Source organism: Sminthopsis crassicaudata, chromosome 2 (assembly GCF_048593235.1).
Source record: "Sminthopsis crassicaudata isolate SCR6 chromosome 2, ASM4859323v1, whole genome shotgun sequence".
Taxonomy (NCBI): Eukaryota; Metazoa; Chordata; class Mammalia; order Dasyuromorphia; family Dasyuridae; genus Sminthopsis; species Sminthopsis crassicaudata.
This window is the reverse complement of record NC_133618.1, coordinates 41,086,871-41,112,978: the sequence shown is the minus strand read 5'-3', so window position 1 is coordinate 41,112,978 and position 26,108 is coordinate 41,086,871. Positions and strand designations below refer to the sequence as shown.

At 38.2% G+C, this 26,108-nt stretch overlaps 1 long non-coding RNA gene across 1 annotated transcript; it reads right to left on the bottom strand.

Annotated features, from left to right (window-relative positions):
* Positions 1–10,277: 10,277 nt before the first annotated feature.
* Positions 10,278–14,583, bottom strand: LOC141553185 (uncharacterized). The gene is made up of 3 exons (XR_012485304.1): positions 14,537–14,583; positions 11,967–12,065; positions 10,278–10,392 (listed from the first exon to the last, which is right to left on the bottom strand). It is a non-coding gene; the product is annotated as an uncharacterized LOC141553185 (long non-coding RNA).
* Positions 14,584–26,108: the final 11,525 nt, after the last annotated feature.

The window sequence follows — 26,108 nt, the reverse complement described above, 5'->3', positions numbered from 1 at the left end:
ACCTTGCACTCTCAGATTTAGACAAATCAAACCACAAAACAAACAAGAAAGAAATTAAAAAAGTAAATAGAACATTAGAAAAACTAGGTATGATAGACCTTTGGAGAAAACTGAATGGCAATAGGAAGGAATATACTTTCTTCTCAGCAGTTCATGGATCCTATACAAAAATTGACCATATATTAGGACATAAAGATCTCAAAATTAAATGTAGGAAGGCAGAAATAATAAATGCCTTCTTCTCAGATCACAATGCAATAAAAGCTACATTCAGTAAAAAGTTAGGGGTAAATAGACCAAAAAGTAATTGGAAACTGAATAATCTCATCTTAAAGAATGACTGGGTGAAAGAGCAAATTATAGAAACAATTAACAATTTCACCCAAGATAATGATAATGATGAGACATCATATCAAAATCTTTGGGATGCAGCTAAAGCAGTAATAAGGGGAAATTTTATATCTTTAGAGGATTATTTGAAGAAAATTGAGAAAGAGAAGATTAACGAATTGGGCTTACAACTTAAAAGGCTAGAAAAAGACCAAATTATAAACCCCCAACCAAAAATTAAACTTGAAATACAAAAATTAAAAGGAGAAATCAATAAAATTGAAAGTAAAAAAACTATTGAATTAATAAATAAAACCAAGAGTTATTTTTATGAAAAAGCCAATAAAATAGATAAACCTTTGGTAAATTTGATCAAAAAAAAAGAAAGAGGAAAATCAAATTGATAGTCTTACAAATGAAAAGGGGGATCTTTCCACCAATGAAGAGGAAATTAGAGAAATAATAAGGAGTTACTTTGCCCAACTTTATGCCAATAAATTTGATAACTTAAGTGAAATGGATGACTTTCTCCAAAAATATAGGCTCCCTAGATTAACAGAGGAGGAGATAAATTGCTTAAATAGTCCCATTTCAGAAAAAGAAATAGAATAAGCTATTAATCAACTCCCCAGGAAAAAATCCCCAGGGCCAGATGGATTCACATGTGAATTCTACCAAACATTTAAAGAACAATTAGCCCCAATGTTATATAAATTATTTGAAAAAATAGGGGATGAAGGAGTCCTACCAAACTCCTTTTATGACACAGACATGGTACTGATACCTAAACCTGGTAGATCGAAAACTGAGAAAGAAAATTATAGACCAATCTCCTTAATGAATATTGATGCTAAAATCTTAAATAAGATATTAGCAAAAAGACTTCAGAAAATCATCTCCAAGATAATACACTATGATCAAGTAGGATTTATTCCAGGAATGCAGGGCTGGTTTAATATTAGGAAAACTATTAATATAATTGACCATATTAATAATCAAATTAATAAGAACCATATGATCATCTGAATAGATGCAGAAAAAGCATTTGACAAAATCCAACATCCATTCCTACTAAAAACTCTTGAGAGTATAGGAATAAATGGATTATTCCTTAGAATAATCAGGAGTATATATTTAAGACCGTCAGTAAACATAATATGCAATAGAAATAAACTGCAACCTTTCCCAGTAAGATCAGGAGTGAAACAAGGTTGCCCACTATCACCATTACTATTCAATATAGTACTAGAAACGCTAGCCTCGGCAATAAGAGCCGAGAAAGAGATTCAAGGAATTAGAGTAGGAAATGAGGAAATTAAACTATCACTTTTTGCAGATATGATGGTATACTTAGAGAACCCCAAAGACTCTGCTAAAAAGCTACTAGAAATAATTCAAAATTTCAGCAAAGTGGCAGGATACAAAATAAATCCACATAAATCCTCGGCATTTTTATATATCACTAACAAAATACAACAGCAAGAGATACAAAGAGAAATTCCATTCCAAACAAATGTTGAGAGTATAAAATATTTGGGAATCCATCTACCAAAGAAAAGTCAGGAATTATATGAGAAAAATTACAAAACACTTGCCACAAAAATAAAATCAGATTTAAATAATTGGAAAGACATTCAGTGCTCTTGGATAGGCCGAGCGAATATAATAAAGATGACAATACTCCCCAAACTAATCTATTTATTTAGTGCTATACCAATCAGACTCCCAAGAAACTATTTTAATGACCTAGAAAAAATAACAACAAAATTCATATGGAAGAATAAAAGGTCAAGAATTGCAAGGGAACTAATGAAAAAAAACTCAGAGGAAGGTGGTCTAAGTGTACCTGATCTAAAGCTATATTATATAGCAGCAGTCACCAAAACCATTTGGTATTGGCTAAGAAATAGACCGGTAGATCAGTGGAACAGATTAGATACAAAGGACAAAAAAGGGTACATCTATAGCAATCTAATCTTTGACAAACCCAAAGATTCCAACATTAGGGATAAAAATTCATTATTCGGAAAAAACTGTTGGGAAAACTGGAAATTAGTATGGCAGAAATTAGATATGGATCCACACTTAACACCATATACCAAGATAAGATCAAAATGGGTCCATGATTTAGGCATAAAGAGGGAGATAATAAATAGATTAGAGGAACAGAGGATAATCTACCTCTCAGACTTGTGGAGGAGGAAGGAATTTATGACCAGAGGAGAACTAGAGATCATTATTGATCACAAAATAGAAGATTTTGATTACATTACATCAAACTAAAAAGTTTCTGTACAAATAATACTAATGCAAGCAAGATTAGAAGGGAAGTAACAAATTGGGAAAATATTTTTAAAAACAAAGGTTCTGACAAAGGTCTCATTTCCAAAATATATAGAGAACTGACCATAATTTATAAGAAACCGAACCATTCTCCAATTGATAAATGGTCAAAGGATATGAACAGACAATTCTCAGAGGAAGAAATTGAAACTATATCCACTCACATGAAAGAGTGTTCCAAATCACTACTGATCAGAGAAATGCAAATTAAGACCACTCTGAGATACCACTACACACCTGTCAGATTGGCTAAGATGACAGGAACAAATAATGAGAAATGTTGGAGGAGATGTGGGGAAATTGGGACACTAATACATTGCTGGTGGAGTTGTGAAAGAATCCAGCCATTCTGGAGAGCAATCTGGAATTATGCCCAAAAAGTTATCAAACTGTGCATACCCTTTGACCCAGCAGCGCTACTACTGGGATTATATCCCAAAGAAATACTAAAGAGCGGAAAGAGACATATATGTGCCAAAATGTTTGTGGCAGCTCTTTTTGTTGTAGCTAGAAACTGGAAGATGAATGGATGCCCATCAGTTGGAGAATGGTTGGGTAAATTGTGGTATATGAAGGTTATGGAATATTATTGCTCGGTAAGAAATGACCAGCAGGAGGAATATAGAGAGGCCTGGAGAGACTTAAATCAACTGATGCTGAGTGAAATGAGCAGAACCAGAAGATCACTGTACACTTCAACAACAATACTGTATGAGGATGTATTCTGATGGAAGTGGAAATCTTCAACATAAAGAAGATCCAACTCACTTCCAGTTGATCAATGATGGACAGAGGTAGCTACACCCAGAGAAGAAACACAGGGAGGGGAATGAAAATTGTTAGCACTAATATCTGTCTGCCCAGGTTGCATGTACCTTCGGATTCTAATGTTTATTGTGCAACAAGAAAATGATATTCGCACACATGTATTGTACCTAGACTATATTGTAACACATGTAAAATGTATGGTATTGCCTGTCGTCAGGGGGAGGGAATAGAGGGAGGGGGGGTAATTTGGAAAAATGAATACAAGGGATAATATTATAAAATATATATATATATAATAAATAAAAAAAAAATTCACTTGAACTATTTTCAAATCTTAGATAAATACTGTTTTGTAGTTCTGTATGCCATTCTTTTTAAAAATTTGAACATAATTCTGAAGGGACCTAGGCAGATTCTAATTATTATTTGAGAAAACAGCATATTTTATTCTTTTTTGGAAATGTATTGGTGGAATAGAGTCTGAAAACATATCCTACAGAGTGAGAGAAAATAATATGTCACAGTAACTTCTTATAATTTCATTAAAAAAAAATTTGATCCTACATTTTCAGGAGGATTTTTTTCCCCACTTTTCATAGTGAAACTCTGGAACTTAATATATAGGCTTCACTTCTTATTTTCTAGTTTATTTTATTTTAAAAATGCTTTGTTCAACTTTTCTCACCTCTGTTTTTAAAATATAACAGTTTGGTATAGAAGAATAATTTTGGTAAGTTGGCATTCTTTTTTAAGCTGTTGTCTTTTGATAATTCACAAATAAATTGAAATTTATATTAGAGGAATCTCCCAATGGTATGTTAACTTAAAATTGATTCTTAAAGACTTGGAAGAGACCTCAAAGGCTTTCTAGTTCAACATTATCCTGAAGAAGAATCTTCTCTTCTGTATCCAAGAAATATATCCCTTAAAGGCAGGGAGTTTTTCTTTTCTTGACTCCCTGGAGCCAAGCAGGAAAAAAGCCTTTCATACTTCAGATACTTGAAGACCCTTATCATAAAAGTTTTATCCTCTAGGTAATAAACCTTCACTTCCTTCAACTAGGCCTCATACTTAGGATCTTCACCAATATGGTGAACCTTCTTTGAATGCTCTACAGCTTGCCTTTCCTAAAATTTGGATGTAGAATCAATGTAACCTTCCACATATGGTCTCAGCTTGGTGGTACTGCCATCTCTCTTCGTCTCAACACTGTGCCTCTCAATGTAGCCCAACATCTCATTTTCTTTCATTGCTATTTTACACTATGGACTTGTGATGCATTTCAAATCTACTAAGACCCTCCGATCTTTTTCATATCAACTATTAGATACTGACACTTCTCTTACCTTTAAGTATAGGATGATGTCTTAGTGCAGAATCCTTCAAAGAGTCCTAATAGCTCTAATTTTTATTCTTCCAAGAACAGGGTTTTTTTGTCGTGGTGTGTGTGTGTGTGTGTGAGAGAGAGAGAGAGAAGAGAGAGAAGAGAGAGAAGAGAGAGAAGAGAGAGAAGAGAGAGAAGAGAGAGAAGAGAGAGAAGAGAGAGAAGAGAGAGAGAAGAGAGAGAAGAGAGAGAAGAGAGAGAAGAGAGAGAAGAGAGAGAAGAGAGAGAAGAGAGAGAAGAGAGAGAGAGAGAGAGAGAGAGAAGAGAGAGAGAGAGAGAGAGAGAGAGAGAGAGAGAGAGAGAGAGAGAGAGAGAGAGAGAGAGAGAGAGAGAGAGAGAGAGAGACACACTTCTTTTGACATTAGGCTTTTATATCATTTCCCAGAATAATGTAAAATTGCATAAAATAAATTGTTGATAGTTTCCTTGTGGCTCTGACTGTGTCAATATGCCTTTAATAATGGTCTTAACAGCCTTTTTTTCCAGGAAATTGTCTGTCTGACTTTGATAGCCACTCTGTTTCTGGTCAAAGATTCCCCCCCCCCCCCCCTTGCAATGTGAATTCTTGTCTTTCTTGTACTTTGTCACTTAGTGAGATGAATATTTGTCTTATTTCTTGGAGTAAATTCTATGAGTTTTGGAGATGTTCATTATGTTGATGTCAGAAAAAAATAGAGGAATTATTTTCTCTTCAATGAAGACTTAGAAATGTGTGTCATTTCAAAAGTTTAAAATTTTAAAGTTAAAATTATTTTTCTTTAGATAAACTTACTTTGAAGATTCCTTGGAAAAATTTGTATGGGGAAGCAGTTGTTGCAACTTTAGAAGGGTTGTATCTACTTGTTGTCCCTGGAGCTAGTAAGTTATTTTATTATTTAACTGTTGATTTACATTACAGTGAATTAGAAACATTGTTAGTTCTGTAGATTGATATTTTTTAAAATAGAAGATCCTAAAAAGGAACTAATTACAAATATGAAATATTTTTCCATTTTACCAGGCAAAACTGTTTCAATTATTTATTATAATTATTTTCTTTACTAATAAATGCATGTTATTAAGCTTTTCTATTAAGATGAAATACATAGGTTTATCTTAATTTTTGTGGAAAAAAGATTTTTTTCCTAGTGCTTCTATATAAATTTCTGATTAAAGGAAATCATTTTTGTTTTTTAAGTTTCTTTTCAATTTTCTGTGTTTGAAATTAGTCTTTAAAAATTTGCATGCATATCACATAGGAAAGAGCTCTAGTAGGGATGGTTCTATGCAATAATTCAGAGGGTACTTTTTTTCCCCACAATGTCAAGTAACCCGAGTTGTACCATGTGCTTATGGAATCAGTGATAATTACCAATGAACTGACAATTGTATGGCCTGTTTTGAAAAGAAAAAATTTTGCATGCATATTAATTTTGTTTCTTAGAAGTGCTATCATTTAATTGTACTATAACTATGTTATTAAAATAAGTGTTATATCTTTAGGTATCAAATATGATGCTGGAAAAGAAGAAAAATACTACAGGAAATTAAACAGAGGGAGCTATCAAGAATTGAAGAAGCCTTGCAAAAAGCTGCTGAAAAAGGTATTTGTCACTTTTTGCTAGATATATAAATTTAGATTTCCTGAAAAAGGGCCACTTTTCTCCTCAGTCTTTTGCAGCAAGCAATCACAATAGGTTTCCTTTGAGAATGACATTTTAAAAATTGATATTAAAGCAGCTTGAAATTTGGGGTATACTTAAATGTATTTTAAATATCCCTTTCAAAACTGATTGCATGCTTCCAAGCTTTTTTGTTTTACACAAAAGAAGAACTAGAGCTTATTTGTATAAAAGTATATATTTGTATATATTCAAGTTACAAAACTGATAATTACCAATGATTATTTCACCTAAGGTTTAAGTGATGTAATTGGATTATTTCTGAAAAGAAAATTTCACTCTAGCTATTCATTTCAATCATTTACTTTACTCATTGCTGGATAGGCATTCCTGTTATAAGAGGATGGTATATTGTAAAGAATCAAATTCTATACAAAACTTTGTAGGCAGATGACTTGCAGGGCTATATTTGATAGCTACATATATGAACATACCCAAAACATGGTGGCTTTACTGCAATTGTATTAAAAATTGTTTGATGGGATATCTGAATGGACTAAAGAAATGATTCCAGATTTTTTTTCAATAAATTGTCTACAGACACATTCAGTTACTAACCATGTTTAAGTAAAATAGAACTTTTAAAAAACAAAAGTGAAATTTCTCCATTTTAACTTTATTAAACAATAGTTACATACTGGTCCCAAAATTACTACAAGGATCCTATCTTGTGTTGTATACATAACTAATAATAGGCAAAGAACAAAACCAAGAACTTTCATCAGTTTAGTGGAGTACGGTATTGAAAAGAGCATAATTTCAGGCTGAAATATTTTGAGCTTGAATACTTGCATGTTCTCATAGTAGTTAACATGTGTTCCAGCTTTGAATTTTACTCATCGAAGTTACAGTTTACATTTTGTGTTCACTTCTCTTACTGATTGATGATCAACTGGTTTTAGAAATTTGCCATAAAAAGGAATATAGGGACTTAAGTACAATAAAGAGAAATTTTCCCCAAATTGATGCCACTTCTAAAAGTTATATAGGTCAAAATTTCTGAAACTGTGGGTCATGACCCCATATGGGCTCACAACTGAATGAGAGGATTGTGGAAAATTTGACAATATTAAAACATTAAAAATTTCAACAAGATTAATTCTTTATGTAAAAATGAAGCACATCCACATTGTTACACAAATTAGCTTTTGTCTTTAATAAAAGAGAAAATTATATGTATATCAAAGATTGTTTTCAAATCAGTTTGTATTACTTATTATCAGAATGTTTCCATTGTATATGTATTTTGTATGCCTATATACCTGGTGTTATCTAAAAATGTTTCTGATGAAAGGAATATGGAGTGGAAAAAATTTAAGACACCCTAATATACACAGCCAATTATATTAATGAAACATAGAACAGGTATGTGGGGAAATTGATCATTCAAGAGAAATGTCATACCCGGGACATGCATTCATTACCTCAAAATTTCAGAACGGCTGATCAACAGGCCAACTGAAGAACATTTTCAAATTTATTTTTTTATCCTTTCAATTCATTCATAATCTAATCCAAGAGAAGCTGCTTTTCTTCCATGTATTATACTAGTTTATAAAATTTTACAATTCAAGAATGTAGAAATTTTATAATATTTGCAATATCATGAAAGAAAACTCAGGACTGATCAATTGATTAGTTTAGTTAGGTATACTTCCAAAACTTCTGACACAGGAAATCATTGATCCTATCACTCAGAGTTAATACAGATCAAGGAAATTAGGTGGGGCTCCCTTTCTTGACAGAACATGATTTACCAACTAAGTTGATTTACAAACTTTTTCCTTTTATTTAGGTGTGAAGCTATCTTTTCCATCTCTGACCCTTGTAGCATTCAGATTTAAGCATTAGAGTACTTACATTATCTCACTAGTAGAACTAAAACAAACTGCAAATAGTAAGTTCTAAATATTGTATCTGGAGAAGCAACAAAGAATAATTTTGTGACCCTTACTATACTCCCAATTAAATCAAATATACTTCCCAAAACTCTTAATGAGCTAGATTCTGTTAGAGAGAAAGACTTCAAATGTAGGGAAACTTCTAAAGGCTGAAATTAAAAAGAACCCTGGAAAAAGTTGAGTGTAAATGTGTATGGCCTCAATCAAAAGCTATCATCATACCTTGATAACTTTATATTTGTTTGTAGATGAGACAACCATATAATCCAAATGTTCAGGTGAGTGATTTTTTTTTTTTAAGCAAGGCAATTGGGAAGGGCATTCAAATGAATTATCATCACCTCAATGATGGCCAAAACCTGGGCTCCCTCTTAATTAGGGGAACAGAAGAGGAAAGCTCAAGACCTCCTTGAGATTTCCCAGAACTTCAATAGCAATGGTTGTCATTTAGAAACTGGGCTCCCAAGTCTGTTTCTGATATGGGGATGATTCTACTGATGGTTCTTACACCAGAATGAGTTTAAAAGGCTAACTTACATGGATGCATTTTTTCTCTTCTCAAAAAAAGAAAAAGTAAAAGTAAATGTAAAGTTGTAATCAATACCCACTTAGATATGTGATCCTTGAGAACTGAACCCAGAAGCTACTCTTGATCACTGAGAATTGTCAGTTGAGAAAAAAATGTCTTGAGATTATAATTGATAGTTTTTGAATTTTGAATTCAGGTATGATTTGCTGATGAATCATTAAGTCAGTAAGTCATCATTCAAGAGAAATGCCACAAGCTATTGAGCAGGATGTGACTGTAAACTTTTACAAGTGGAGATGTTCTGAGTACAAGCTGGCAGGAACCTTAAGTTCTTCTTAGGTGGGATCCTGTTGGTTCAGTTTCATGGGTGTCCCACCTCATTATTCCTCAGTCTATAAGGTAGCATTGCTACTGTTGTCTAGTGATGACAAGAAAGATGAATACTCACTGAAAGACTTTCCTGGGGCTGACATCTGGGATTATTCTCCTTAGTCCATGGATGATGGGTGTAGAGAAGTGAAATTTCCTGAAATGGGATCATATGTGGTGCATGGGAGCGCATGTGCTGCTGAGTGAAGCTATTTCCAGTGCAGAGGAGAGGGCCTAGATCCATGGAATCATCTGTTGGAAACCTTGGGGGTGCTCCCGTAAGCCACATGTTTTTGTAGACAGATAAATGTGGTGGGGATCATCCTTGGTGGTTTCAGAGTGCTGTTCATCAATGGAATTTTCATTCCGAGGAATGAACTCACATTGTACTGCTCCCAGCCAAAGAGGAATCTGAGCTGGTTTGGGGTTCTAAACATATGCCCCTATCAAAATGACAAGAGTGAAAATATTAAAAAGTCTATCCCTAGAAGCTCTCTGACAATTTTCCCCTGTCTTTTTCTTGACTCCTAAATGTGGCTGCCAATGGACCCCAAGGCCACATGTGCCATTAACCAAGGGGAAAGAGTTCTGGGAGAGGCTTGATCCTGATAATCCTTTCTGGCACCTTCCAGGGAGCAGGAATTCTGAGTGTTGGGTGCCCTGAGTTGCTCTGCTTGAACAGAGAGTGTCTCCTAAATCACTTTGTCCAGTACTTACCTGAGGCTTCATAGCCTGTGGAGCCAGCATCATGCAGTTCAGGCTTAGGATCTCCATGTCCTGGGTCCTTCCAGATACATGTGAAGGGAAAGACTTTTTCAAAGGCTTCATGGAATGGGGTCACCCTGCTTCTTCTGGTTCCAATCTTAGTCCAGTACAAGTCCTTTAGAGTTATCATTATTTCCCCACACTCAGCCCGGCTTCTCTGGATACCATCCTTGTATAAAAGCCTGGAGATGGTCTGGTATATGACTGGGCATCTCTTCCTGGCTTCCCTCAGAGCTTGGATATCAGAGCGGGCCCACACATCCAAAAAGACTTTAATAGATCCTGGGCTCCAGGTGTCTCCCTGAGGAACAGAAGGCTGAGGCCTCTGACTTCTTCCAATGGCTGGAGAAGACATGAAGAAATGATTAGAACTCTGCACAGTCCAAGGTGACAGTTAATGGGTCCATCCCTGAGCCTAGATGCCCTCCTCTGAGTCTGTGTCATGATGGGCACTCAAGGAATAGGGCCAGACATGCTGGGCCCATCTTGAGCCTTGCTCTCCATGTCTTATTGTCCTTTGAATATGACTTTCCTGCTTCCTTATGAAGGGAATCATATTGAGTATGGATTTTGAAGGAGTCCATTACCACATCCTCCTACCTCCCCAGTACTCTGAGTGGTCAACAATGCCATAGTTTCTGGGATAGGGAGCTGAACTGGGATTTCCTTGACTCTAGCATTCCTTCAGCCCTTGACTTACAGCTGGGCACCATTTCTACCATTAAATGTCTTGGGAATCACAAGCCCTGAGGAGAACGCAGTGCCCAGAGCCTGTAGGTTTTAGAGGCAGGCCTTGAACCCAGGGCTTCCTGACTTCCAGTCTGGCTTACTGCTCTCCAGCCAGCTTCTAGCACCTTAAAAAGGCATGAGGATGCAGAGAAGGGAATGTCTTCCTTCAGGGTGAGATCTCCCAAAGATCCTTATCCCAAGGATCAGCTTTTGCCAGTTGAGTGTTCTCTACTCTGTTTATGCCAATGGATGGTCTTATCATGCTCTACAATGCCAAGTATTGCACCTACTCTACTCTTTTGCCTTTCATCTTGCCCCTGAGGGGAGAGGCCTCTATGGGAAGGTGCATGGAATTCAAGGAACCCAAACTGTATAGGAAGAGATGCTGCAGAAGACTCTACTATTTCTACTCTTCCCTCTTGCTCTTTGGGAACAGAAAAATTTACTTCTTCAAGCACCCCTGCCATGACTTGTAGTCCTAGAAGGAATAGACAGAAAAGAATTCTTCTCTGACAGACAACATTCTCCCTGACATCAAGCTTTTTCTATTATCAAGATTGCATTTCCCTCTTTCCCACCAACACCAGCTACTTCTCCCTGATCTGCCTTCAGGGTCCAAGCAGGAAATGCTTTCCTTTTCCATATCACAACCTCTCAAATTTAAGAACATGGTTGTGTCACCCCAAGTTTCTCCAATACAAAGATTCCCCTGATCCTTCACTTCCTAAGACAGGGGCCTGAGATGCTGCCCCTGCTGGCAACCATCCTCTGGATACTCTACAACTTGGCAAAGTAACCAGTGAAATTATTCTACAGATGAACTCTGATCTGGTTGGGCAACTTCTGCCCTTTGGGATCAGTTGGGTTGCTTTTTGTCTTTCCAAAGATCACATAGGAAGACTTGGAAGGGGCTGTATGGGCACTTACATTCCCCACACTCACATGTAGAGGAGGAAATAGCTCACACCAGGCTAAGGACATCCCTCAGAGGCTCTAAGAGGTAAGTCTCAGGAGAAGATCCAGACATTTTCACAGATTAGCCAATGTCTATTTCATCCTACTGATCCCTAGCCCCAAGACCCTCCAGGAACTGGACTCCATTCAACTAATTTCAACCCAATAACTTCAAGAAGACACAAGGTTGGTCCCCTGAAGCCTAAGGAATTTCATACAAGTCTTGCCCTTACCTTTGTCCTTGCAGGATATGGCTAGAGTTGAACCTTCTTGAAGCCGTCTCCTCCAACCAGGAGTTTCTCAGAATGTGTTCCCTCAGGTTCATGGAGGCTCTGGAAGGGATTTGAGAAGAGAGTTCTCACTTGATCCCTGCCAGTTTAATGGCTGCCTGCTTGACACTTTAGATAGTTTAGATCTAACAGTTATGTACATAAAGGCCTTTATCACTCCTTGATCTCTTTCCCCTCTTTTTAAGGATTAATGAGAAACAAGTGTTTAAAGATCTCTAGACTTTGAAAAACCAGCTAAGATAGGTCATCAGTAGTGGTTGGGAACAAGCCCTTTGTTAGCTAGTTATTTTTATTATTATTGTTTTTTATATAAACAAATCCCACTACTCTTGATCACTAACTAACCTACAAGGCATTGCCTTATGTTCCTTTGCAGGTCTCATTCCAAGGAAACTCTGCCCTCAAAGCCTTCCTCTCTGCATGTTCATTTCATGCAATACTTAGAGATCCTTGGAAGTTGTTCAAGCTCTAAGGGATTTTTTAGTAGAAAATGTCAGGTCTGAGAAAACCTGAGCAAGTGGAATTTGTAAAGTCCTGGATGGTAAGTGTCCCAGATGTAAAGGCCCCATACCCTTGAAGGTCAAGGCTGGAAGTCACAGGGACTATCAGAGATAACATGAACATGAGCTGGTCTTGGGCAATGTTCTCCTCTGACAAAGCAGGAATCTACAACCCGATTGCCTGGCTTCCTGAAAAACAATCTTTCCCAAGTCTGACCTTAGACTCTGTAAAGGGCTGAAACTCTTGGGTTAATTCACTGAGGTTTAATAATGGAGCAATTGAGGCTAATTACCGAATGGACAATACTCTATAAGACTATGCCTAGAAAATGGCTCTTCCCACTATCCTGTGCTGGCCCAATTGTCTAGTGTATACAGAGAATTGTGGGAAGGACTAGGGGATGGAGTGAGACTAGCCAGAGTCACTTCTGGGCTTGAGATGAGGAGGTGAGGTCCTGGAGATCCTATGGGTCCACTCTCTTCACTTCTACCACTAAAGACCAAGAATAAAGCCCTAGGACTTTTGCTTATCCACACTCAGGCTGATTCTAAGGTATCCAGGTTGCTAACACCATCATTACAAGACTCCAATAAAGGGGACTGACACCTGGAGGGAACCTTAGTGGTCATCTGAGGAAACAGGTAACAAATTAAATAAGTAGGATGAATAAAGAGAGATGGTGTTACCATGTTACCATGTGATTTTCCAAATCTTTGTGTCTCTCCTGTTGGATGTTGTACTTTTTTGGTGGCCCTCATATCTGTGTGTCCCACTACTGATATCCTTCAAGCCTTTACTTTGATAGGAGTAAATTTCTGCTCTCTTTGCCATTTCAATGTTAGGAAACCCCTATAAATGCCTACCTCTGTTTCTCTGTTTTCACACTCACACACACACACTCACTCACACACAAATACAAATACAAATTCACTGCTTAAACATTGGTGGAATTCCTTAATGAAAACAAATTCCTGACACCTGAATCTAGTCAAAGTCTCCACCTGGATAGATTCTCAATGTGGGTGTAAAGTATTATTCCTGAAAGAAGATGGTTCAGTGACTGTTTCAATTGTCCTTTCTTTTACACAAGCTTTGAAGAAGAAATCCTCCAAAGTTCAGCTATAAGTTGACTTTAAAGTGATATACAAAAGGAATCAGGGTTGCAATAGGGATCATAATGGAAGAAGAGGAAAGAGGAGATAAAATGTGGTACATTACACCACATGAAGAGACAAAACTGGCCTATTATAGTTGAGGGAAAGAAAGAAAGTGAATGAGCATTGTTGGAATCTTATTCTTTTCAGATTTGGCTCAAAGAGGGAATATCATAAGTATTTAGTTTGATATAGATACTTGTGTCAACCAACAGGGAAGGGGGAGGAAAGGAAATGGGGAGGCTAGTAGAAGAGAAAGCAGAATTTGATGGGAAAAGGAATAAGAAAAGGGAGGAGGGCTGGAAAAAGGGAGGGCAGATTGAGGGCATATTGGTCAGAAGAAACCCTCCAAAACAATCCTCTCCTCATTTCTAGACTGTAGCTTAAAAGAAGAACCTAGATTAAGGGATGGGTGACACAGTAAAGTCCAACTCTCTCATTTGGCAGATGAAACTAAGGCCCAAACATGAAATTGTCCAAAAGTCACAGCAGTAGCAATGTCAGAGGCTGGATATAGTCCCAGCTCCAATGCCCACCGTGCCCTCATACATAGAAGATCACATAAGGTTAATTCAGAGCTTCACTGGAGACACAGAAGTACAATCTAGGCTCTGAATAGTCTACAGAGGGGGTGTCTGTCAATGGAACCAGGACTCCTGACTCCTCTGACTTTCAATTTTACTATGACATTGCAACTTCTTGAGTACATAGTGCATACCCTGAGGAGTCAATTGGACTCCCTTGTTCCCCACCTCCAATTTCCTCAAGAACCTGGTCAGTCAGCCGGCCTCTCCACAATATGGGCCTCAGGGTATGGCACAAAATCCCCAGAACCAAGGCTTCTCCTGCAATTTTTACCTTGGAGAAGGTACCTCTTGCTTGGTCCCTGGTGCTCTTGTTCCTACTGCCTCCTCAAATTGGGCTCAGGCTGAGTTAGCTCAGGTGTTTATAGGCCTTCTGATTACTCTAAAGAACCAATCCCAGAAGTCCAGGCAATTGGAAACACTCTTAGCTATTTAGTGAGGATTAAATAGACTTTGAGGGGAACAAGGAGGATACACCTGGACAAAAGACAAACTTAGTTCCTTGTTATAAACTCTTTAGTACCTGCTTGGAATCAGTCATTCAGGATCAATCAATTCTCAGTAGGGAAAAAGGGAAACAGATTTAAAGTGACATGCAACACTCTGTTTTTATCTTTAACCCATTGAGGGAGCCCATTGGCCATCATTTTGTGGACTATTGACCAACCTAAATAATGAATTGATTTTTAATACTGGGAAATTTTCCTCTCAGAATTTTGTCCACAACAGTCATTTAAAAACGGATGTAAGAGGAGATCTTACCAGCATATAAATTTTGCTATTACTTTCATGGGAAGGTAGCTTACTTTGCAGTAAAAATTAATCATGTCAAATCTGGGGTATCACTTTAGAGTCATAAAGTTTGTGTAGGGAAAAATCAATTTCTTCATCTGAAGCAGCAAAAATGACTAGGTCAGCAGTTATAGCAAAGCACCCTGAGTGTCCTTCACCCCGCCCTCCTCAGAGACCTCCTCTGGTCTCCCTAACCTTCTGGGGCTATAGAGTGATTAAAGGTCAATTCTCATGTGCTATCCAGTTTGGGCTGGTTAGCCTGAAAAAAGCGAAGTTTTTAGCTCCTGATTAGCAACAGAGTAGGGCAGTAACATGAGTTTCTGTTATAGAGTCCTCCTTTGTACAATCTGTGTTTCTTGAATTCAAAAAGGATCTTTTACCAAAACTTCCCACTGAAACCCACCTCCTCAGGGCAGTGATGGAAAGTTGGGGAGTAGAGAAAGTCCAATCTCTGGCCCTGGGGATCAGTGAGCCAGAGCACCCACTGGTATAACAGAGTAAAGGTAGAATTCATTTGGAAGAGGACACTGCAAGTCCCAGCCTTGATCTTTAGGAATCTTATCACTGAGGAAGCAAATGTCTCTCTTAGTGCATTCTCATTCATTCCTCAAGTTGGTAGGACCTTGTAGTAGAGCAGCAAGCCATTCTCCAAGCCAGGAAGATGTGTGTTCAAGGTTTACCTCTGCAAGCTACTGGCTCTGGTCAAATCTCTTGACCTCTCAGAGCTTGAGACCATTGAGACCTCTTTTTGCAAATATTGTCCAGTTGCAAGTCTATGGCAGAGGGAATGCCAATGACACGGAGATCCCCGTCTTACTCCCTGTCCTTAATGTGCTGGCACCCATGCCCGTTTAGAGAAGTGGGGTGTTGGAGAATTATGTAATGACCCCTTGAAAATCAAACCTCAGCACCACTCCCTTCATCTTAGATCTCAAAGCAAAAAGGCACTGAGTGTAAAAGGCAAGAAGGAGAGCAGGACTCAAAGTTGGATTCAGGAGGTCTGGCCTGCTTCCTTAAGCTTTCACCCTTACCCACAATTACAGAGGATGGCATCTAGGCCATTCACTGAGCCCTTGTACAGAGAAGATCACAGAAAGTTAATTCTGTGAACAGCCTAGACTGTTCAAAGCTCTCACTTTTCTTCTTGTCTACTGTGGCCACTGAAAAAAGGCAAGACCTCAGCCTTCAATTCCCCAAATGGACTCATGGAGCCCAGAATACGTTCAAGTTTTGCTGGGGGAGTGCTTCTGCTCTTCATCCAGGACTTGAGAGCAGCCAGGAGGAGACTCAAAATCGTCTATAAGAGTATAGCAAAGAGTTTACAGAAGTATGATGTTAAGATAGGGGAGAGTGTCGGGAAATGATGCTGGATTTGTCCTGGTCAATCAGAGGCCAACTAGAAAAGGCAGGGTGACCCCAAAGTGTGCCCATTTTGTGGAAACCTGGAAAATGTCCTGCCCGTCACACATGCCTGACATGGAAACCTTGGTGCTGGGGCCAGTGTATGAATCCTAAGGTAATTTCTGGACAAAGGGATTTAGCAGTCACACTTTGATGAGGCAGAGTTCTTACTACCCAGAGTGGGTGAAGTCTCTGCCATGGCCCTCCCCCTTGTGGCCTAGGGGTCCTTCTAAGTCCCACTTGGGATCCAGGACAAGAACATGAGGCATGGGGGATACTTTAAAAGAATACTCTTCAATATTTCTGTCTCTTCTCATTTTGATAGGGTAATGCAGTTGAAAAAAATACCATCTTGGGTTTCTTTTTGGCTGGGCGAGGTTCTAACTTTGTACAGAATTGGATTATTTGAAATGGAACCTCCATTGCAGAAGTTGAGAATAGGGAGAAAGCTGAGCACTGCATCCAGCAACCACCATAGGTGACCCCATGGACTCCAGCACTTATATTTCCCAAAACCAATGACCGATGGACAAACCCTGCAAGATCCACAGCAGGAGATTCTTGGAAGCCAAAGTTTCTCATCTCTATCTCAACTCTCTTCAGCCAGAAGAACATGTTCTACCATTCACCAATTCCAATCCCTTTTCAGCCAATCCCAGCACTGTATATACAGGTTTCTGGGACAAATGCGGACAAGCTCCATTTTCAACCCCAGGCCATCCCTTCAATCACTGAGATTTTGATAATATGAGAGACAAAGAAGCAAGTCAGTATATCTGTCAGGATAGACCCCAGAGCATCTTTTCTACATAGATCATGAAGAACACATTGGAAACTAAATAAGATCCAGTAGCATGGATGCCACAGAATGTTCCAAGTCCTGATGCAATCCAGAATGAGAGAGCTGACAACACCCAGTATCATAGTGTACAGGAGATTCCTGGCACCTCAACATCCTGTATCTAGAATTTAGGGATCTATGAATGTCCACATCCCAGGTTAATGTGTCCTCCCCACTTCTCTTCCCACAGATTCTCCCTCACTGATGTTTCTTACCAAACATGTATCCAAACATGATGGGAATCTAAAAGTAAAGACATAAGTTTTCTCAAAAACACAAAGTAATTCCAGTCCCTACTTCGAAAGGACTCATTTGTTGTAGGCCTACATTGGGTACCCAGAGTGCTGCTTTCCTGTCCCCATTCTACCTAGCTTCTGTTGTCTGGATATCTTAAATAAATGAAGAATTTTCTATTTTAACAAATGTTGAGATGCCATCTATCTGAAGATCAGAGGAAAATGATGTGGATTATCACTCAGAGAAGAGAAGAAAATATAGTCCTGCCATAGGGCATCTGATGGGGATTGAGGGAGGGTCTTAGCTGAACTTTTGTTTTTTCCTCCTCGTCCCAGAGGCTGGACTTATATCTCTGGCCAATGAAGTATGGTGCCCAGCTGCAAGGCAAAAGCAGAAGTTGTTGCCAGGGTCCAGGAAATATTTTTTAATTCCCTCTTGTAGAAATGATGACATTGGTGACCTCCCAGAGTACTTGGGGGTAGGAGAAGAGTGTCATGGACCCATTGAAAGTCCAACCTCTGCATGATTCTTCTCACAGGGAGGTAAAAACCACTGAGTCTAAATGGCAAGAAGATATGGAAAGCAGGGCTCAAGGATGCACGGAGCATGTCTGGCCTGCTTCCTGGAGTGCTCAGTCTCTTCCCAGACACATAGAGCATGGCGGCTAGGCCAGGGATAGACCCATTCACTGTCATCTTGGACTGGACAGAGTACTAACCATTACTTTATATCTCCTGGAGCCACTGAAAGAAGTCAGAAGCCTCAGCCTTCTGCTCACCAAGGAGAAGCCTGGAGCCCAGAATCCATTAAAGTCCTTTTGGATGTGTGGGTCCACCCTAATATCCAGGCTCTTAGGGTGGCCAGGAAGAGACTCCAAGTCATACACAGAACCATCTCCAGGCTTTTATACAAGGAGGGTGTCCAGAAACCATGGCTGATTGTCACAAAATGATACTGGCTCTGGAAGACTTGTATTGGACTGTGCAGGAGGCCAACCAGAAGAGGAAGGGTGACCTCATTCCCTGCCCTTAATGAGAGTCTGAAGGAAATCCTTCCCTTTACAAGTGCCAAGCATGGAGGCTCTGGCCATGAAGTCTTTGATGCCAAGTGCACAGGCTATGAAGCCTCAGGTGAATACTGGACAAAGAGTTTCAGCAGTCACATTCTGTAAAAGTAGGGCACCACAGGGCTTCAAAATTCACCATCTCTCTGCACTGGACAGCACCACAATGGTTCCAGTTTCTCCCATGGCTCTTCCCCTTGGTGAAAAAATATATGTTCTCCTGGGGTTCTTCTGCATGCCCACTTGGGAGTCAGGAAAACACAGAGGGACATTGATGCAGAGCTTCTTTTTTTTCTTTTTTTCTTTAGGCCAGTTTGTCTTAACTTTATTTTTTTTATTAATTTTTATAAATATAACATTTTCTTTGACAGTAAATATGCATAGATAATTTTTTTTTCTTACACCATTATCCCTTTTACTCCCTTCTGTTCTGAATTTTTCCTCTCCTTCCCACCACCCCCTCCCCTAGATGGCAGGCATTCCCATACATATTAAATATCTTATAGTATATCCTAGGTACAATATATATGTGCAGAACCCAATTTTATTGTTGTTGTTGTTGCAAAGTAAGGATTGTATTTGGAAGGTAAAAATAATCTGGGAAGAAAAACAAAACAAAACAAAACAAAACAAAACAAAACAAAACAACAATCCTCACAGTTTCCACTCATTTCCCAGTGTTCCTTTTCTGGATGTAGCTGATTCTGTCCATCATTGATCAATTGGAATTGGATTAGCTCTTCTCTATGTTGAAGATATCCACTTCCATCAGAATACATCTTCATATAGCATTGTTGTTGAAGTGTACAGTGATCTTCTGTATCTGTTCATTTCACTCAGCATCAGTTCATGTAAGTCTCTCCAAACCTCTCTGTATTCCTCCTGCTGGTCATTTCTTACAGAGCAATAATATTCCATAACATTCATATACCATAATTTACCCAACCATTCTCCAATTGATGGACATCCATTCATTTTCCAGTTTCTAGCCACTATGAAAAGGGCTGCCACAAACATTTTGGCACATACAGGTCCCTTTCCCTTCTTTAGGATTTCCTTGGGATATAAGCCCAGTAGTAGCACTGCTGGGTCAAAGGGTATGCACGTTTTGATAACTTTTTGGGCATAGTTCCAGATTGCTCTCCAGAATGGTTGGATTCTTTCACAACTCCACCAACAATGCCTCAGTGTCCCAGTTTTCCCACATCCCCTCTAACATTCATTGTTATTTGTTCCTGTCATCTTAGCCAATCTGACAGGTGTGTAATGATATCTCAGAGTTGTCTTAATTTGCATTTCTCTGATCAATAGTGATTTGAAACACTCTTTCATATGAGTGGAAATAGTTTTATTTTCATCATCTGAAAATTGTCTGTTCATATCCTTTGACCATTTATCAATTGGAGAATGGCTTGATTTCTTATAAATTAAAGTTAATTCTCTGTGTATTTTGGAGATGAGGCCTTTATCAGAACCTTTAACTGTAAAAATGTTTTCCAATTTGTTACTTCCCTTCTAATCTTGTTTGCATTAGTTTTGTTTGTGCAGAAACTTTTTAATTTGGTGTAATCAAAATTTTTTATTTTGTGATCAATAATGATCTCTAGTTCTCCCTTGGACACAAACTCCTTCCTCCTCCACAAGTCTGAGAGATAAACTATCCCATGTTCCTCTAATTTATTTATGATTTTGTTCTTTATGCCTAAATCCTAGACCCATTTTGATCTTATCTTAGTATATGGTGTTAAATGTGGATCCATGCCTTGTTTCTGATGCAGAGTTTCTTGAAATAAGCTTTTTAATATTTTCACTCTTGTCATTTTGATAGGTGTATATGGTTGGAATCTCATACTTGCTTGGACTGCTCCTTGGCTGGGTGCAGTTCAATATGAATTCGTCCCTTGGAATGGAGATCCATTGCCCAAGTGCAGAGCAGTGACTTGATATAGAACAGCACCCTAGAGCCCCCACTAGTGATCCCGGCCACATTTACCTCTATACTAAATCAAGTGCCTCATGGGACTGCTACTCAAGGCTCACAACTGGAGATTCCATGCACATCAGAGCCTCTCATGTGTATTGAAAATAGCTTCCCTCAGGAGCATATGCTCTCCCATATACCACATATCATCCCATTTCAAGAAATACCATTTGCCCACACCTGTCTTTTATGGACTATGGAGAACAAACCTGTTGTCAGCCCCAGAAAAGCCTTTCAGTTTGGGATCTTGACAAGAAAAGTTTTTTGAGAGACAGGTCAGAATGTCTCTGAGACTAGACTGCAGGCCACATCTTCACCTGATGCCCCTTTGATAAACATGCAGCATGAAGAGCCCCTTAAAAACAGTCCCCCAAATCAAATGGCCAAAATGCCACAGAGTGTGCTAACTCCTAATTCCATGCCCAAAGAGTTGACAGTGAACATCACAGAGGATCATACTGTACAGGACATCTCTGATGCCCCACCATGCTTTACCCACAATCTAGGGACCTATGAATGCTACCCCCCAAATTTATTATAAGGACCCTACTTGTGTACCATCCATAACTAATAATAGGCAAACAACAAGGCTGAGAAATCATAACTGTTTAGTTAAGTAGGGCATTGAAAGGAGTATAATTTCAGGCTGAAATGTCTTGACCTCATTTAGTCCTTGAATCTTTGTATAGTATTTAAGATATTCTCTAGCCTTGATCTATGAGTTCGAAACTGAGTATTGTGTTCATTTCTTCTATTGAAGATTGATTTTAGAAATTTTCCATTGGAGGGAAAAGAGGGACTTAAGTATACCAAAGGGAAAATTCTCCTCTAACTTGATGTTAGTTCTAGAATTACATAAGCCAAAATTTCTGAAATTGTGGATAATGCTCCCATATGGGCTCCCATAATTAAACGAGGGGATTGTGGAAAACTTGAGAATAGTAAAACATATGAAATATTTCACCAAGATTTAATTCGTTATATAAAAGTTAACAAGCACATCCATATCATTAAGATGTAAATTAGCTTTTGTCTTTAATAAATGAAAAATTATATGTATATAAAAAATTGTTTTCAAATAAAATTTTGTATAATTTATTTTGTTTCCTTTATATACATATTTTATATTCCTGTACCTGGTGTCATTTAAAAATTCTCATATGTAAAGGAATGTGAATGGGAAAAATTTTAAGACACACTAATATACACAACCAATTATATTAAGGAAACATCATAGAAGCAGCCATGTGGGAAATTTTGCCATTCAAGAGAAATGTCATTGCTGGGACATACCTTACCTCAAAATATCAGAATAGATGACTAAAAGGGCTGATAAAATACAATATTTTCAACTATTTCTTTTGTTATAAACCCTTTTTCTTCTTTCAATTCATTTATAATCTAATCCAGGAGAACTGGTTTCCTTACAACATATGTGTTACACTAGTTTAGGAAATTTCACAATGCAAGATAATATAGAAAATTGATAATATTTGCAAAATCATAAAACAAGACTCAGGATTAATCAGGTGATATTAATTTAGTTAGATATAGTTCCAAACCTTCTGACATAGGTAATAATTCATCCTATCACTTGGAGTTAATTCAGCTCAAGGAAGTTAGGTGGGACCCCCTTTCTTGATAGAAGGTGATTTGTGATGTGAGCTGATTTACAAACTTTCTCCTTTGATTTGGTTGTGGAGCTATCTTTTCCACCTCTGACTCTTGTAGCTTTCAGATTAGGCATTAGAGTAATTCCATTATCTCACCAGCAGAGCTAAAACAAACTACAACTAAGTCCTAAACATTGTATCAGCTGAAGCAACAAAGAATAATTTTGTGACCCTTATTGTAATCCCAATGAAATTAAATGTCCTTTCCAAAACAGTATCTTTTAGTGAGCTAGATTCTGTTACATTGAAAGATTTCAAATGTAGCCAGTAAAAAGGAAACTTCTTAAAGGATGAAGTTAGAAAGAACACTGGAAAAAGTTATTACAAGAGTGTAAAAATGTGTGGCATAGGTCAAAAGCTAGCATCACAAGTGATAAATTTATATAGGTTTGTAGATGTGACCACCATAAAATCCCAATGTTCAGATGGATGATTTTCTTATGCAAGGGAATTGGGAAGGGCATTCAAGTGAATTATGTTCATTTATTGATGACCAAGCCTATACTCATGTTTTCCTGACCTCAAAGCCCGTGCTCTGTCTGGTGCTTCATCTAGCTGCCCCTTTTCCATTTATTTTAAAATAAGTGTCCATGTGTGTGTATGTGTGTGTGTGTGTCTGTGTGTGTGTGTGTGTGTGTCTGTGTGTGTGTGTGTGTGAGTGTCCATGTGTGTGTATACGTGTGTGTGTGGATTTGTGTTTACTTTTGTAACTTTCCTAATACAGAAATACATTTTGCATGACTTCACATATACAATCTATACATTTTTTTGGCTACTTATGTGTTTGGGGTAGGAGAACTCTAAGTTTTTAAAAATGAGTGTTAAAATTGTTTTACTTGTCATTGGCAAATAATTATTGAAATAAAAATATGTACATTCTTTAAAACAAAGACAACTTTGCTCTGCAGTCTACATCAAGAGCACAACACCTATCCATCCCATTCCCCAGAAAATTTCCCAGGTAACACTTTATGTCCTATTACTGAAAATGGGTGGAAAAAAACAGCTTGAGAAGAGTTAAGCTTCATTATACAAGCCACATCAAAAACATGATCTCTGTAAACAACCTCTTGTACCAGAACAAGGGACTAGCCCTTGGACATTTTACCGATCCATGTCCCTTGGTGGCAAAAGAAACCCAGGACAGGTTTTTGGTTACTGAAAGAACCAGGTAGATGGTTCGGTAGATAGAGTGCTGGCCCTGAAGTCAGGAGGTCCTGAGCTCAGATCTGGCCTCAGATACTTAATACTGCCTAATACATAATATTGCCAGCAACTAGTGTGGGGTGCAGGCCGAGATAGTGAGAAAAAGTCATCAAAATAAAGAAAAGGCTTGGGCTCGGTGGGTCAGGTTGCAATGCAAAACTTGACTAGGTTATTTAAGCAAGCAATGTCCTTATATCACAGAAAAGGCTGGTCCTTTCTCATTTGAAAAGCAATAATGTAAGGATAACATAATTTTCTTGTTAACATCTCATGTCAATGTTTTGAAAGTACAGGAACTTTCCCAGTACTGATAGTAATTTTATGCACCTGTTCTTCTAAACTTAAATTGTTATTATTTGCTGTGTACCTGTGAGAGAGTCCAAGGACCTATGTCTGTGGGAAGAGACCTATAGGTTGTTTGTATCCCAGTTGAGCTCAAGGATTCTCAGACGGCGCCCTCCACACATGATTATCTAGCCTAATTAGAAGAGAGTTTGTTAATTACTCAGAAACTGTTTTGGGTGTCTCATTCATTTCAGCAATCTGCTTATGATTCTAGGTACATTATCAAGAAATGCTATTGAGTTTCTGGGACTTTTAGTGGAGTTATATTATTTCAAGGGAATCTGGGAGATGCTTTCTGGCATGGGTTGAGGTAAGAGTCTTCTAACTTGATTTCCCCAGTCTGTCATTCATCTTGAATGGTGAATTTTTCCCGTTGGCTGATGCTAATACAATGGGCTACCTATATATCAGGGCTTCTTAAATTTTTTTCACTCATTATCCTTTTCACCAGAGAAATTTTTATGTGACCTTAGGTATACAGCTATAACAGTAGATATGCAAACCAAACATTTAATGAAAATAAATCATAAGGAAATTTTTTTTCAAAAGAATGATTTTGTATATATATAATTTCACCATTTACTAAAGACAAGTTATTTTGAATGTTAATGAGCTGCATTGCTTTTTCATTTTTACCCATAAAGTTAAATTTTAGAGAAATATTTGGTATCTTATATTTTTGACAAATTTCTCTCAACTCCCATATTCAGTTACATGATCCTATATGGAATGGCAGTGACCCATAGTTTGAAATTATAGGGGCAGCTAGGTGGTGCAGTGGATAGAGCACTAGCCTTGAATTCAGGAGGACCCAAGTTCAAATCTGGTCTCAGACACTTAACACTTCCCAGCTGTGTGACCCTGGGACATGCCTTACCTCAAAATATCAGCCTCAGGAAAAAAAAAGAAAAGAAATTATAGTCTATGTAACTAGTATCTAGAACTAATTTATCCTCAGCCTCTGACATTTACTTACAGACAGATGAGAATCAAGCTATTTCATTGAGTTGACACTTTCTCCTTCTCCCCCACCCTTTAGAATTGATTGATACAGACATAAGTGATTGAGTTAACAACTGTCCTCATTCATCCTCACAGGATAGGAAAAGAAGTCCAGTGCTGAGAAGGAATCTTTGTGTACATGACTCCTATTGAGTTCTCAAGTAGCCAAGTGAACTCCCCTCTCAAAGCCCTTCCAGAGCCTACAACATAACTTATTTCCTGAGGGAACAGAGGCTGAGAAACTCCTGGTTGGAGGAAGTAGTCAGCAGGGCCAACTCAAACTCTTTGAGGCAATGGAAGGGGGCCATAGTTCCAGACATCCCAAGTGTACCAGTGACAGGAGGTGAAAACCAGAGTAGAAGGAGGTATCTGATGAGGATTCAGAGATATCTAAGGAGTCACCAGGGGGGAAGAAGAGGTGTATAGGAAGAGGTGAATACCAAGGTTTGAGGAGGTGGAGGAGGAGGCAGAGGTAATTCCTGCACCACCCTCAGAGAGCCCAGGCCTGCTGACTAAATTACAGAACAAACAAATGATGGAGGCAGCCACAAGGCAGATCAAGGAAAGGAAAAGACAGCTGAGCTTTGTTAGTGCTCCTCCCCTTCAGCTCAAGATTCCTTCTTCTTCACCACCAGAACGACTGCCAATGAGCAATACTATTTAACCTCTAGTCACCCTGACATCCTCTAAAGTCATTCTAGAAATAATCTAAGGTCTAGGATTCCTTCATATTATATCTATACCCTCCATTTTTACTGTATAATTTGCATAAGGCAAATGCAAAGCGTTCTGGATTTGTATTTAGGAACTTCCAGTTTTAATCCTGGCTCTTTTGACTTTCTGTGTGACCTTTGGCACACATAGGGTTAAAGTAACCCATAATTTGAAACTCTGGCTTTTGCAATTCTTACCTAGATCCACTACCAAGGTAGGGGAGCATTCCCCCATTACCATGATTAAGGCTCTCTTTTTTTCCTATGGCGAATCTCTAGACCCACAGCAAATGGTCAGGAGAAGAGATGAAAACAAAATGTAATCTTTAGCACATAGACCAAGGCTAGAGCACATCTAAGGTGGTAATATGCAGGTATATAATATCAGGACCATTCAGGCTGGAATTATAATCCCTTCAAAACATTATACAACTAAGTAAATAAAGAGTGCTTCACCTTGTCCTTTGCTTGTTGTTTGTTATGTATAATATATACATTAATATCTTTGTAGCAAGTTTTGGGATCAATGTAGAATAATTTCTTTAGTCTTAAGACAGCCCACACAATTTTCTTACAACTGCAGTAAAATTAC